The following is a 14,101-nucleotide window of genomic DNA, read 5'->3' as shown; positions in this document are numbered from 1 at the left end:
TGAATGTGATTGCAAATTTTGGGCTCTTCTTTGCAAAAACAGTTGATCTTATGAGCTAGTGAAGTTTAATTTTGAGCTCCCATGTAATGACAACTGTCACTCTGAACTGACTGCTAATACATTTGAGAATTAAGTTGTCTGAATATTTTTTTTTCAAACTTCCCTGGAGAGGAATGTCTTTTCGTTTTATTTTCAATTTCAAGGAGCTGACACTATTTTTAGGCAAAGAATTCAGTGACTGGGCTTATGAATTGAGCAGTGAGGGATACCTCCTTTTAGTGGCTTGGGGTCAGCTGTGACACCTTGAACTAAATGTATCTTCCTCTGGCCTCTTTCTCTTTGCCTTTCATGGTGGAAATACCACTCCAGTTATTTGACTTGAGAAATCAAATCTGAGTGGAGTGCCTTATAGGCTACAGAACTCACTCAGCAGAGAAGATGGTAGGATAAGCTCAAATTTAAATTAATTCCCAGATTTTCCCACTCCAATGGCTGACATCTAACTTGGCTAATCCATATGAAACTGGGTCTATTAAACTAGCTGTAAAGACAAATTCTTGGGCTTTCCGCCTGCCAGCAGGTAGAGAATTTGGACTTAGAAGAGCAGCCCATCTGTCTGATATTTTAAGTATGATTTAAAAAAATACTAGTCTCACACAATGGTGGCAAATTTTTTTCTTTTGTTCCCCAATAAATATGTATCTTATACAATCACTACTGTCTAATGGTCTCTACATCTTTTTTTTTTTTTTTACTAGATTTTGTGTGGATCCTGTGCCAGCACTTGTTTATATTGTATAACCACAGGTCAATGATCAGTGTTTGAATCAGATTCCCATGGGTGACCTGTGTAATAGTTCATTTTTTCACACTGGGATGAAAGACAATAGAGGAAGTTTCAGGCTACCACAAACAGGCAGGCAGAAGGAAGGCTGCTCTCACTTCTCTGTGAGGAGGGGGTCTTTTCTTTGCCTCACAAAGTGGGCAACACCTATGACATAAGAACAGTTAACTGTGCTGAGAGGCACACAGCATATTTAAATATTCACTCTCATGCTATCTGTCATCTTCTCCTGCTTTGTAAATGGGTTGGTAATATTTTGTCTGGGGAAATTTTCATACAGATGTTCCTAGTGAATAGAATGGCAGAAGAAAGGTCTACTGCGGACTGCATTTGAAGGATGGTTCCACACGACGGTAGAATAGACTTTTCTTTTGTGAACTGTTGTTTGGCTCAACATGTTAATTGTTATCAGAACTTCTCTGGAGTTACTAGGAATGGTAGTTAGGTGAAGCCCCGAGTTAATTTCCATCAATACCAAGCTCTGTACACCACTGATATTCCAAACATATAAAAATCTGTCAATCTTGGTCAGACAGAAGAAAGGAGGGGGTTGTTGTAAGACGGAGCAGACATGCCAGTCAATTACAGATGTGATTCAGTCTTCTACTCTACTAGAGTAACTATTCCTGCTATAATGATAATACAGATCTAAAGGAAAAGCGATGAAGAAGTTGAAAAACCAGAACAAGACACCTAATTCTGGCAGACAACAGATGGGTAAGTTGTATAGGATATGTTTGCTCTAGGGAGAGGGAAAAAGTACCCTGACAGATAAGCTAGGAAGTCATCGTTATATCTGATTTCAAAGGATAAGCAGGTTCAAATCCCATGTCTGCACAACGCCATGGCCTTGACAAAGTCAATTAACTTCTCAGAACCTTCATGCTTTTATCTACAAAGTGTATACAATGGTCCCCTTGACCTCACAGCATTGCTATGAAGATTAAAATTATTGCAAAGAAAGCAATAAGGATCTGATAAGTGTCCCCTGGACACCATAGCCAGTCCACACTCCAGTAACAGTTCCAGGGTCTGGGCACTGTTTAGTGTGGCAGAAAGTCTTCCCGAGAAGCTCTGGGTGTGTGCAGATGTAGCAGCATCGAATGCTCTCCGATGGTGCAGATCGTTTCTCCTCAGGCAGGGTTGCACATTGCCATGGCTCCCACTGAACACTCCCAAAGTTCTGGACAACTTATTAACACCCCCTATAGTATCCTTTTAAGGTGGAAATTTATCTTTTAAACTGCATTCGGTAAAACCAGCAGAAGGGATTCAGGTGGGAATAACAAACCACTATTAAATACAGCCGTGAGGGTTCTCGGTGCTCAACATTTTGCTGCAAGGCACACTGAAACGGAGTGGATGTAACTTATCCTGAGCAGTTGCTTGAATGAGTTAGTGGAGGAATGGGAAGTGTACAGATGAAGCAGAGGAACCCAGGGGGAGTTGAAGGCTGTGACCATTTTATTTAGGATGCACAGTAAGACCTGACTAAAGGCATAGGAGGTAGGTCTTTGGAGACTTTCTTGAGGTTAGCAAACAAACGCAAGCATCTATAAAAATTCCTGCTTTTGAAATAGCCCTGTGAAATGATGGCTTGGGATTCCAGGGGGAGTGCCTACAAACCTATCAAATCCATGTAATGTGAATGCAAAGAGAATGTCTAGTTGGCGACATTTTCTCAGGTCCCCAGAAGAGTGCCTTGCCTACTTTCTCTGTCTCTCCTTAGCTTGCCTGCTGACAGAGTCTCTGTGGTTTCCTTTGTTCTGAAAGGGCACAGTATTTAGTTCACAGTAGTCTGAAGTTCGCCCAGCCAGGCTACCCTGTACACTCTCTATCTGTTTGAGTCTCCCTGTAGGGTTTGGGGCCATGAGTGGGACTCCCATCCAAATCCCTTTGGCTGTAGAAGAGTCTCCCTTGACCATAATCTTTTCCCCCCTGTAGTACTGAGGCTCATATGAAAAACTACAATGACAATGACTGCACAGGAGATATTCAAGAGCAGCCACATGGCTCCCACAGATACTGTCAATCAGCCTTTCCTGGCAAGCCTCAGTTTACTGTGCAGCTCAGTAAAAGAGTTTGAAAAGAAACTCTAATTGCTAGGTAACTCATAAGTCAAATTCCTCTTTTCTCACCGTGAAGGGTTTTTATTACCCACTGCTGTAAACGCCAGCCCCCATCCTTGCAGAATGGCTTTCAGACCAGAGGACAAATAAAATGCTAAGAGGCAAAAGATATTTATCTGGTAAATTCTACATATAGCACCCTAACAAATGCTGGAGGCAGAGAGCTAGCCCTCTGTACAGTAGCAACACTTGTGCCGATGGGCTTCTTTATGCTAGCAGTGACAGCTCCATGCCCTACACTACTGTACTCAAAAATCAGAGTGCAATCTTCTCAGCACAACATTCAGTACCAAAAGGAAAAAGGAAACACACAGTTCTGACACTGAGATATTTTATGTGGATAATAAATCCCCCCCCAAACTCTACTAACTACAAGTATCTACCTAGAAGATAGAGTCTGAGATTTATGACATCAGAATGATTGGGTATACCAGAAAACATTTTTTTCCTTCTTTTCAGGACTGTCAACTTTGTTTACTGTTTATGTTCAATTCTATCTCATACAAGGGATTAAATATCCTTGTCAAAGCCATATGTCAAAATGCAAAATCATATTAACAAAGAGTATGTTCAAAGGCAGATGACATTTATCTCCGTTGCAACTGGAATGTTCCAATTATATTTGTACTAATTCAAAAGATTTTTTTTGAATTTGTAATTTCATGACATTTTGATGTGATTTAAAGTTAAAATGACTATGGAATGATTAAAATATTATTACAAGTCGCTTCAAGGAAACACAGTTGAAGTATTACAAGCTAAGGGATTGCTTTCGGAAATAAGACATATATTGTACAATCTATTAACCACGTCCACACATTTTTAACCCGAATATCACCATTTGACTATTGAAATCATTCTTAAATAACGATCTCCACTGTGCTATATGCATGGCAGGGTTTAAAGAGCCCCTTTACAGTAAAGTTTTCTAAAATACGATTTAAATTTCAAAACAATACCTACCAGCACGTCTAACAACAGTAACGGAATCCAACTAACTGCAACACTTCTCCGTAGCCTAGTAATTTGTGAATTGTGCAGAATAAATCTATTTGACAGGCCAGTTAGCAATAGAGCCTCTAGCATGCTGCCATGCCGCAGAATGAAGTAAGAGCTACCGTTTTCTCGCTGATGTCAAAAACATTTCAACAGTTAATTTTTTTTTTCTTTTCCAGAGAAAATGCTGCAAGAAGGTTCCAGGTTCAGGCAAACAATACACAGCCACCTTCTCACTGTTGAATTTTACACTTGGCTGTAATTGGCAGAAGTTAAACCATCTAAAGAGGTTATTATTTTTTAAGAGGGAAAACTTGATAGCCAATTGTATTTCTAGGTTAGAGAGTAGACACTCTAATCTTCTTTGCTTGGTAAAACTGAAGCTGGCTACGTGAAAAATAAACATCCAAATACCCTCGCACTTAAACAATTGCACCTACACCGTTAAGTAACAAAAGCGGGAGACACCTGGAATCACAGCATTTGCGCCCTGTGCCAGCAACAATGTAACGCATTCCAGTGACATTTGACAATGAGCAGACAGAAGAGGCATTACACGCGTCTTTAGAAGAATCAGGCTTCCTACCTTCAAGAGACAGATGGAGGTAAGTTCCTTTATAAGAAAAAGTTGTAAGCAAAACCAGGCAGCAGTTGAAGTCAATTGAGTCCTTTCTGCTACTGTATACATACAGCAGTTCTGCAATAAGGGGAGAGATAGGATGGGAGGAGCGGCTGTGAACGAGTGACCTCCTCAGGCTGAGTCCTCTCCGGGAACCACACACTGACAACCAGTTTCTGATTTGCATGGATTATCTCCACTTGACCAGATCCTCCGCAGATACATTTAAATGGAGCTGGTACAATGGTTAAAATGACGAGAGAGAGAGAGAGAGAGAGAGAGAGAGAGAGAGAGAGAGAGAGAGAGAGAGAGAGAGAGAGAGAGAGAGAGAGAGAGAGAGAGAAACAGACACGAGATCTCAGAGCGTGGATAAGCTGGGGCGTGCAGAATTGTGTCTCAGAAGAGCTACAGCTCCCTCTTCATGCCACAGTTGTAAGATAAGAAATGTTGTCATTACGAGCTGGTTAATCATAGTGAGAAATAGAGCCAGCTTAGTCCGAATGACACCTGCTCTGATTTTTGTGGACATTTTATGAATCTTCTTATATTGTCAGTAGGATTTTAGAGAGTATAACAGAAATATTTTACTAGTATCCAGGTAAACAAATTTAGACAAAGTACCAGTTTTGAATAAGATTGGTGCTTTAATTTGAATGGAGTAGCTGACAAGGGAAGAACATAATTTGCTGAAAGAAATATTGATTTGAATGGGAACTGATCCCTGGCAACTTTTAACATTACTTGCATGTATTCCAATGCAAATAGAAAATGATAATATAATATTTATGAATAATTGATTGTCTGAAAGAACTCAAATCTGCTGCTGAAAAGAGGTTGTTTCTTTAAATCTCTTTAAATAACTGTTTTCATATTAATTTTTTCCTATGCTACAGATGTCTCTTTAAATATATAGGTGTGATTCACTTCCCCATTTAGCATCTTCAGAGATATTGTCTGCTTGGCTATAGATTCATGTTCTCCTTTGAAAGCTGAGAAAGGCAGGAGAGGGTATGACTTTAACTTTTACTAGCAACAACCACTTGGCAATTCCACAGAAGATCTGGAGCGAAGCGGGGGGATGTCTTTGAGTGAGTTAGTATGAAGTCTGCCTTGTTTCTGGCAAGAAGCAGCTGCAGAATGCCCAACCAGTCACACGATTAGGCTTCTCTATGAAAAATCAGTCAAACCAGCTGTTGAACTAAACTGGTCACAGTTATGAGGAAGCTGGTGTTGACTTGATATGAGCCAAGTGACACAGGTTAGGTATCTTTCAGTGCTAATCTCTCAGCATAAACACACAAGCATTTACACAGGGCAAGAGAGATCTCCCAGCATCTGCCCTGTTGCTGCCACTGCTGCTGTTGCTGCTGCTCTGTTGTCTCCTGTCAGGAAATATACTCTGTGACTGACTAGATGGACACATGTGATACTTTAAGAGAAACTGTCAAGGAAATGATAACGAATTTCCATGAGACTGTAGAAGATTAGGGATCTTGGAAGTGGGCAGACTCAGTGGAAGTAACATTGTTTAGGAGACCATTGCTCATAAGTACTGGGTGAAGACAACAGTTATTTTCTGACATTCTGTAGTCTGATTGTTATGTGAAGGAATGGCTCCTTCCACTGAGTTCCTTTTTCTTCTTTCTTTCTAGATATCATTTGACTACAACTTGTAGATAACTCTGACTATAACATTATTGGGGTCTTAATACCTTCTTCAGGCTGCAAGCTCTTTGAGTCAAGGACTATGTAAGTCATAAGCCCTTTAAGACACTTCTCCAGGTAATCTGAAAGTTCTGTTTATCTAGTTTAGATATTTCACAAAATTCTTTTGGTAGAAAATATATTGAAATTACTGGCCAACAACACTAGTTATTCCTGTAATATCTAGAGTCAGAAATTATTTCTTTCATATTTTTATGAAATAAAGTAAGGATAATATAGGTGACATGCCATGCACAGGATAGAAAGGCCAGTAGTAGTTGGGTCTGATTGTGTGTTTTCATGAAACCATGATGTTAGATGCCTCCTCCTTGTATTAGGAACATCCTCCTGAAGGTGTTTTGAATTTGAGTTGTAACCTTTTGGTCACCACTACTGACTTGGAAAATTACCAGTATTGTGAACATAGGCACGTTGCTTAATATTTGTAAAAATAGGGGTAACACAATGTCCTCTCTTATATCACTGGCAAAGGTAACAAAGATGAGGTACCTGGCAAACATCTACCCAACCAGCAGAATCAGAATCTGTTTTAATAATTATTAAAAATCTCTTTCCATTGAGTCAACATGCTTGTCTCTGTGAAGTGTTAGTATGGTGCCCATTAGGTGCAGAAAGCAGAGAGTCTCTTTGTTTGTCCTTGGCTTTTTTCTGTTCTTTGAGGGAGACTCATTCCTGGTCCCTGACAACCAGAAGGAATGGCATCTCTACCTTTTTATAACAGACAGAAATAGAAGCACGCTTCTCAGGAGAGCTGGAGAGTGCGTTGTGGCAGCAGAGCCAACCTTCTGCACAGGAATAGGAAATGGCTGGTGTGGTACAACGTGAAGGGCACCAGAAGCTCCCTGGCCCAGAAATATCTCCCCATCTGTCCCCTCCTATTCCCTGAAATGCCACCATTAGGGGCTCGTTTCTGTGTTTTACTGGCTGTCCATTCTTTTTTTTTCTTTAACTGCACACACTACTGGCAGAGTTTGCACATTAACACACTTACACTTGAGTGATACGTGAGTTCACAGTAGTTTCACTCGTTCTATCTGAGATAGTTTCTCCAGCAACTAGGTGAAGATCAGCATTCCAAGAAGCCAGACTTCAAGTCAGGCAAAGAGGAAACTTGTTTGGTGTGTGCCGTACTGTGGGACAATGAAGTTGCTGTGTGCATGGTGTCATTGCTACATTTCTTATGATGTATATATTTTTATGTGTATGCATGGTGTGTGTGCACATGGATATGTGGGTACACCCATGTGTGATGGTGCACTTGCACAGGTGTGAGAGTGGATGTGCAAGTTGGACGACAACCTCAGGCAACATCCCCCTTGTTATTTGAGACTGGATAGTCCATTGGCCTTGAACTTGCCAAATAGGCTCTATCAGCTGGATAACAAATCTCCAGGATTTGCTTGTTGCTTGTCTGTGCGTCCTCCATGCTGATTGTGCCTGTGTGTGTGTGTGTGGGGGGGTGGTGGGCAGTGAAGGGAGAGAGAGGGAAAGAAGAAGAGAAAGACAATGACAATTTACTTACTGTTCATAAAATTCTCTTTACTGTGTGGTTGGTATAGAGAATAAAGGCAAGTTACCCAGGAAACGTTTAACCAGTAGACTATTGTTATAATTACTAGAAATCTATTTCCATTGTGTTGAAATGCCTGCCTCTGTGAACAGTTAGTAAGGTAGCCATAGGATGTAGAAAGAAGACAGTTTCTTTGTTCTAGAGAAGAAATTTGGGCATTTGTGTGAATGGCAAGTGGGTTCCAGGGTTCCAGCCATGGTCTCCACACTGGCTTGATACATCCAAAGCTTCTAAGCACAGTTAATTTTCATATATATGAACAGGCCAAGGAGAACTTTGGATAGGTAACAGATGGAGCGGCAGACACCTGTCTGCACATGTTCAAGTACATGTGCACTTTTCTAAGCTACTTACCAAGATGTATGAGCACCTTCAGCCTGCCACCAACGAGGATGTAGAGATGTTGGGCCCTGATCTACACAAGAGAGATGAGGATTTATTGACTTGTTAATTTTCTTGTTCATTTGTTCCTTCCTTCCTTCATCCATTCGATGAAAGTGAGGAGTGTTTAGTTAGACAAGTGTAGGCTGCATATATATGAAAATATATGGCATTTGTTGTTTTGTCTTACTCCTATGTATGTATCTCGTGAAGAAATTGATTCTAGCATTAGGAATCTACACAATGGGAAAGGGCAGAGAAGTGTTGTTGGAGTGAATAAGAAGAGCTCTGCAGACAGGGTGCTGCTGAGAGTTCTTCTTGCGATAGGTCCTACCTTGAGGAGGGAGAAAGAGAAAAAGAAAGAGAGAGAGAGAGAGAGAGAGAGAGAGAGAGAGAGAGAGAGAGAGAGAGAGAGAGAGAGAGAGAGAGAGAGAGAGAGAGAGAGAACACAGCAGGAAACACACCAGAAATGCACACAGGTCTCACATGCTCTGAGCATCTTCAGCAGGTGCAAAGGGATGCTGGGGAAGAGGAAGGGATGGGACAAAGAGAGGAGACTGGAACTGAAGAGGCCATGCCTGCTCATTTGCATCTTCTCCCTCCTTTGTCCCTGCATGCCTCACAGCACGTATGTAAGTGAGTTTAAATGACAAGGAATGCTGTCTCCAGCAAGAAAAATTAGGAGCAAGGACCAATTAGCTCTTGGATTTCGGTCCTTGTGAACTGGAATACTTCGGTTGCTTGCAAAGTGTCTGGTCCCATTCTTTACTCAAAGTGCTCTATGGCCCATTCATATATGAATTAAAATTAATTGTGTTTGGAGACTTTGGGTGTAGCAAATCAGGGCGGGCATCACTGCTGGAGCCCTGGAACTCATTTAGCATTGAAAAACTACAGCACTTTGAAATCCTTAGTGAGATGGATTACCAGAATAAATGCCATTAATACTAATGATGGTTAATAATTGGAAAATCATATTTATAAAAACAGCAATGATAATAAAGTCAAACCAGCTAGCACACCTCCCAATTCTAATCCAAAATGCCACATTAGAGGCTCCCCATTCTCTTTTATTGCCCAAATCTTAGTTATTTTGACATATTTATCCAGAAATTATTGAAGTTTCTACACTTAACCCTGAGATGACAAATTGCTTCTTGTAAATATTACGCTTACAGTAAAATTCACTATAAGATAAATGATTATAGAGATATGGGACCCAGAAGTGGGAAATGTGTTTGAATTATAATAAGGACTGGCTCAACTTAAAACCAATTAATAACTGTCATTTTCTCACAAACACAAGACAAGAAACACCTCCAGAAAGGGCACCTGAACCATGAAAGGTTGAAAAACATACTGATGAACATATTGACTGGACCCATTAGGATTCTTTCAAATCACCTTCTGATAACGGTCTCCTTGCCACCATCCTGTCATATGGAGGCAGAAAGAATGGTTTAGGGTCTGGACAGATGGGCCAATAGTTAACAGCATTTACTATTCTTGTAGAGGACCAGGTTTGGATCCCAGCAGCCATGTGGCAGCTCACAACCATCGGAAACTATAGTTTCAGGGCACGTGACACTTCTCAAATCTGTGGGCATCAAACATATAAATGGCACATTGTGCCTATCTATGTTCAGGCCACAGAATCAGGAAGGCTCTAGGTAATGAATAAGTACATTGGATTTTTAAAAGCGTGTTCCTTTCTATTTAGTATAGATCAAGCTTTGCATGGAGTTCCTTCCAATCAACTCTGTGGTCTGAGCTTTAGTCTGCCAGAGCCCTGACTCTGCTATTTTATTTCATAAAGTTCATTAATTTGGGGGGAAAACCCATATTCTTCCACTCGTGGATATTCTTGTCTGCTTTTCAACAGATAGTTCTTAGCAACCAACAAGTCCTACTTGAAGAAAAACCAACAGTTCCTTCTATTTCCTTCACCAGACAAAGCCTGGGTGGACATTCTATCCTTAGACCTCAGGTTGCTCCTCACTATGCCTCTGACTCCTGGATGTTCTTATTTCTGGAAAATATAGCAAAGAATCCCTTAGCAATTGCTCATGCTGAACTGTTTCTCAGATCACTCCTTTGTGTCCATATCTCTAGTGTGTTCAGTACAAAACACAGGCACACTACCCTACACAGAAATGAGGAATGCAATAGACCCATTAGACTAACTGCAACAGACAGGCCAGCAGCACAAACAACACGCTGACACACTTAGATCAATACGCCTCTGGAAGGTGTTCAGGTTCAGTGCACAAAGAGGTTCACATTAAGGAGGATTTGAAAGATGTAAGAGAATCTAACAGGAGCTGGCTGGGAGGTAGTGTGAATTCCGAACGGTGTATGGAGAAACAGAAAAATGGATTGTGCTGCAAGAATGGAGTCATTAGTGAAAATGACTAGACACTGGGATTTTGAATTGAATCCTTATCTCTTCCACCAGGACACTCCTATGTTTTACTGCAAAGGGATGAAAGTAAGATATAGTATTCTGTTTGCATTTGCAAAACACTGGAAGTTCTTAAGACAATACCATTGTTTCACAATAGGGGTCCACCTTCATCAATGAGTCCACCTTCATCAATGAGTCGTTTGCATTTGGATACTACTGTAGGGCGTTAGTGAAAAAAAAAAAGAAAAAGAAACCTGTTGAAAGATTTTAGTTCCTGTAAGTCACTTCTAAAGAGATCCTAGTGACTTATGAACTCCAAACTCAAAAGACAAGTGTGTGCAAGGAGCACGTGCCAGCACTCCAGAAGTCAGTGTGTTAACGTCACCCGTGGAAACAGCAACTCCGAGGAGAACTGAAACAGTTCGATGCTTTACCTCAGCAAAAAGCAAACAAACACCCATTGCTTAAAAATACTATCCCAAACATTTATAATGTTTAAAAACTTGGCAAGTAATGGTTACTTTGTCCAGCTCCAGCATCTGTTCATCTTTAAACTGATATTTCATTGCAAACAATTCTTTACCTGCAAATGTGAGTGACAGAAAGATACAGAGTGCATCATGGCTCTGATTCAAGAAGACAAAAGGAAGCCCACCCAGAACACATAACACTTCCACACTGAGTTGTACTTTATCTTTTAATTGACTGATTGATTTACTCTTCATTCATTCATTCATTCATTCATTCATTCATTCATTCATTCATTATTTATTCATTCTTCATTCACTCTTTTTGTTGTTGTTGCTGTTGCTTTATTCTCTTGTCCTTTTTGCGTTAGGATCTTACTATTTTCTGTGTTGCCCACATTGGCTCTGTATTCCTGAGTTCAAGGATTTTCCTGCCTCCACCTGCTAAGTAGGTGGGACTGTAGGTATTGTACCTGGGCTTCTTTATTTTTAAGTGTGCATTCAATTTTTTACTCTACACACCAGAAATAACTTTTGTTTCAAATCTCTGTGGAAATTTATTATGGTATCAGTTTCCCCATCACCTCCGCGCTCAGAGTATCTTATAGAAACAGGAAAAGGAAGGGGAGGGCTGTTGTGGTTCAGTTTGGAGGACTTTCCCAGGAGAGGGAGCACACGGCAGAGTATCTACTTTAGTGGATGTAAACCATAAGCCAAAAGAGCCGCCGGCAGTAAAGGTGGCCATAACCTCTAGAGCCCACATCTTGTGATCTACTTCTAAAAGCCAGGGTTTACCTTCTAAGTATTCCACACACTCTAAATAGCACCATAAACTGAGCATGGGACGTTTTAACAAGAGCCTGTAGGACACACTTCAATTTTAAACCACAGTGTAGTAACCTTAAGAAGCCTCACAAAGACGCATCATCTCATTCAAAATAAAAATAAAAATATAACAGGCCAATGACTCTATCCCCCTCATTGGCCTACAGGCCCTACTAGAACTTCCTACTTCTTCCCTTATCACGTCTAGCAACCTCTCTGTTTCCTCTCCAGTTGGGCCTTTATGGCCTCCTTAGGCATCAGGGTATAAAGCAAGCATCTTTCTTGAGCCCTCCATTTTCCTCTCCCCTTTTGTCTAGCATGCCCCTCCCATGAAATCAAGGCTGCACAGAGTTTTCAGTATTTCTTCTAAAATGTCTTCCACGTAATAAAGGCTTCCATGATCACAATATTTGGATTCCACCGATCATCCAAGCTCCCCACTCCCTGACCAGCTGTGTTCACCTTATTCTTTCTGCAAAGCTTATCTCTTTGACCTCATCTGTATTCTGCCTGGCCATTTGTCTCTTAAATGTCTTCCCAGGCAGAATGTGAGCTCCATAAGAAAAAGAAATTTTACTTCTCCTTAATGCCTCGTGCCCAGCATTTAGGAGAGATGCCCAGTAAATAATTGCTCAATTTAATAAATGAGAAGTTTATGATTTAATGCAAGTATTTATATGGAGATCAAGATGCTCTGTGCTTCCCATACTTCTGGGAAACGTTTCCAAACCCTTCTGAATTCCCATTAGCCACTGACTAGAATCCATATTGCTAATTCTCTGGAGTGGAAGAGCAGAGATGTTCTAATTTTATAGGACAATGACACTATTCCGTTATGGCAAGAAGATCACATACAATTTGTACTTGGAAGCCCCTTGGTTTTCACGTTGTCACTTTTGATTTGACTTCACAGGAGGCTCCAGAACTCTGAGGGAAATCGTAATGAGGGGAGAGCAGGCACACCAACAACAGGTATGCTGGGTGCAGCCTGGTCTTCTCAGAAGGACGGAAGGCAGCAGGATCAAAGGCTGGGTATCCATGCATAGAGAGTGGTTGTTGCAGGAGGGACAGAAAGCCTGTGTACTCGCTGATTTCCTTTGATGGGATTTCAAAGAATATAGGGGATGTTTCTGCAGATTGGAAGTTCCAAGCATCCGTTTATGTATATGCTCAGTGGCACAAACACACACAGATTTCACAGGAGTCTTGGCAACTGCACTTTTTACATAGGAGACTTTGAACTTAAATGCCAACATTCGATGCATTTGCCAATTAAAACATACACATTCACCTAAGTGTGTGTGCATGCATGCATGTATGCACGTGCACATATTATTCTTTTCTCTAAAACATATAAGATAATATAAAGCACTATGTGACAGGTCTTTTTTTTCCCACCATCCTTAGCCATCAGAGGGCAAAATACACAAAGCAGAAAGCCTCAGAGGCCTCCATCGCCACATCTGTGCACTTTGGCAGCAGTGATTTTGCTTTCTTTATGCAATTCCAGAGATGTCTGCAAAGCAACACATGTATACTTTGCAAAGAGAAAACCTGAAACGGAAACACAAGCAAACAGCAGGAACACAGACAAGAGGCTGTTTCCAGACACGGATTTAGCTCAACTATCCCAACATCCACCATCCTGAAGGAGCTGACAATGTTGTGGTATTTTAATTAGGGCTGGAGTTGGGTTTGACTCAGATAAAAATCCTCAAAGGCTTATCCCTAGCATGCCAGGACTGCCCAAATGTCCTGGTCTACGAAATTAGGCTGGGGAATCGCATCTAAACAGGATTTCTTCTATGACTAAAGCTTGCGAGATTTAGCAAAGATTGCAAGGACAGCCTTTTATAAAACAATTTGGTAAAAGCTTGGGTGAGGTAACAAAAGTGTTTATATATACTGCATTGCAGTGCAAACGCATCAGTCAAGGTATCCAAAAGAAGATGGGAGAAACTCTCATTTATTTATTTTCTTAAGACATGACTATAAGGAGGCAGAATTAAATATATGACTAATCTCAGTGATGAAAGATCGTGCTAAGTGGATGTGTATATTAAAGGGCACTTTGGTAAATCTGCAAATTGCTAATACTAAGAATAGAAGAAATTTAGTGGTCAGTGGGAATTTCAAAATTG

The 14,101-nt window shown here is 40.7% G+C and overlaps 1 long non-coding RNA gene across 1 annotated transcript; it reads left to right on the top strand.

Moving 5' to 3' along the window:
• Positions 1-4,515: 4,515 nt before the first annotated feature.
• On the top strand, positions 4,516-12,930 carry LOC115030603 (uncharacterized). Its single transcript, XR_003836190.1, has 3 exons — positions 4,516-4,574; positions 6,241-6,337; positions 12,874-12,930. It is a non-coding gene; the product is annotated as an uncharacterized LOC115030603 (long non-coding RNA).
• Positions 12,931-14,101: the final 1,171 nt, after the last annotated feature.

The sequence above is a fragment of the Mus caroli genome, unplaced genomic scaffold, assembly GCF_978045245.1.
Source record: "Mus caroli unplaced genomic scaffold, Mus_caroli_1 scaffold_3, whole genome shotgun sequence".
NCBI lineage: Eukaryota > Metazoa > Chordata > Mammalia > Rodentia > Muridae > Mus > Mus caroli.
This window is presented reverse-complemented; position numbering and strand designations above follow the sequence as displayed.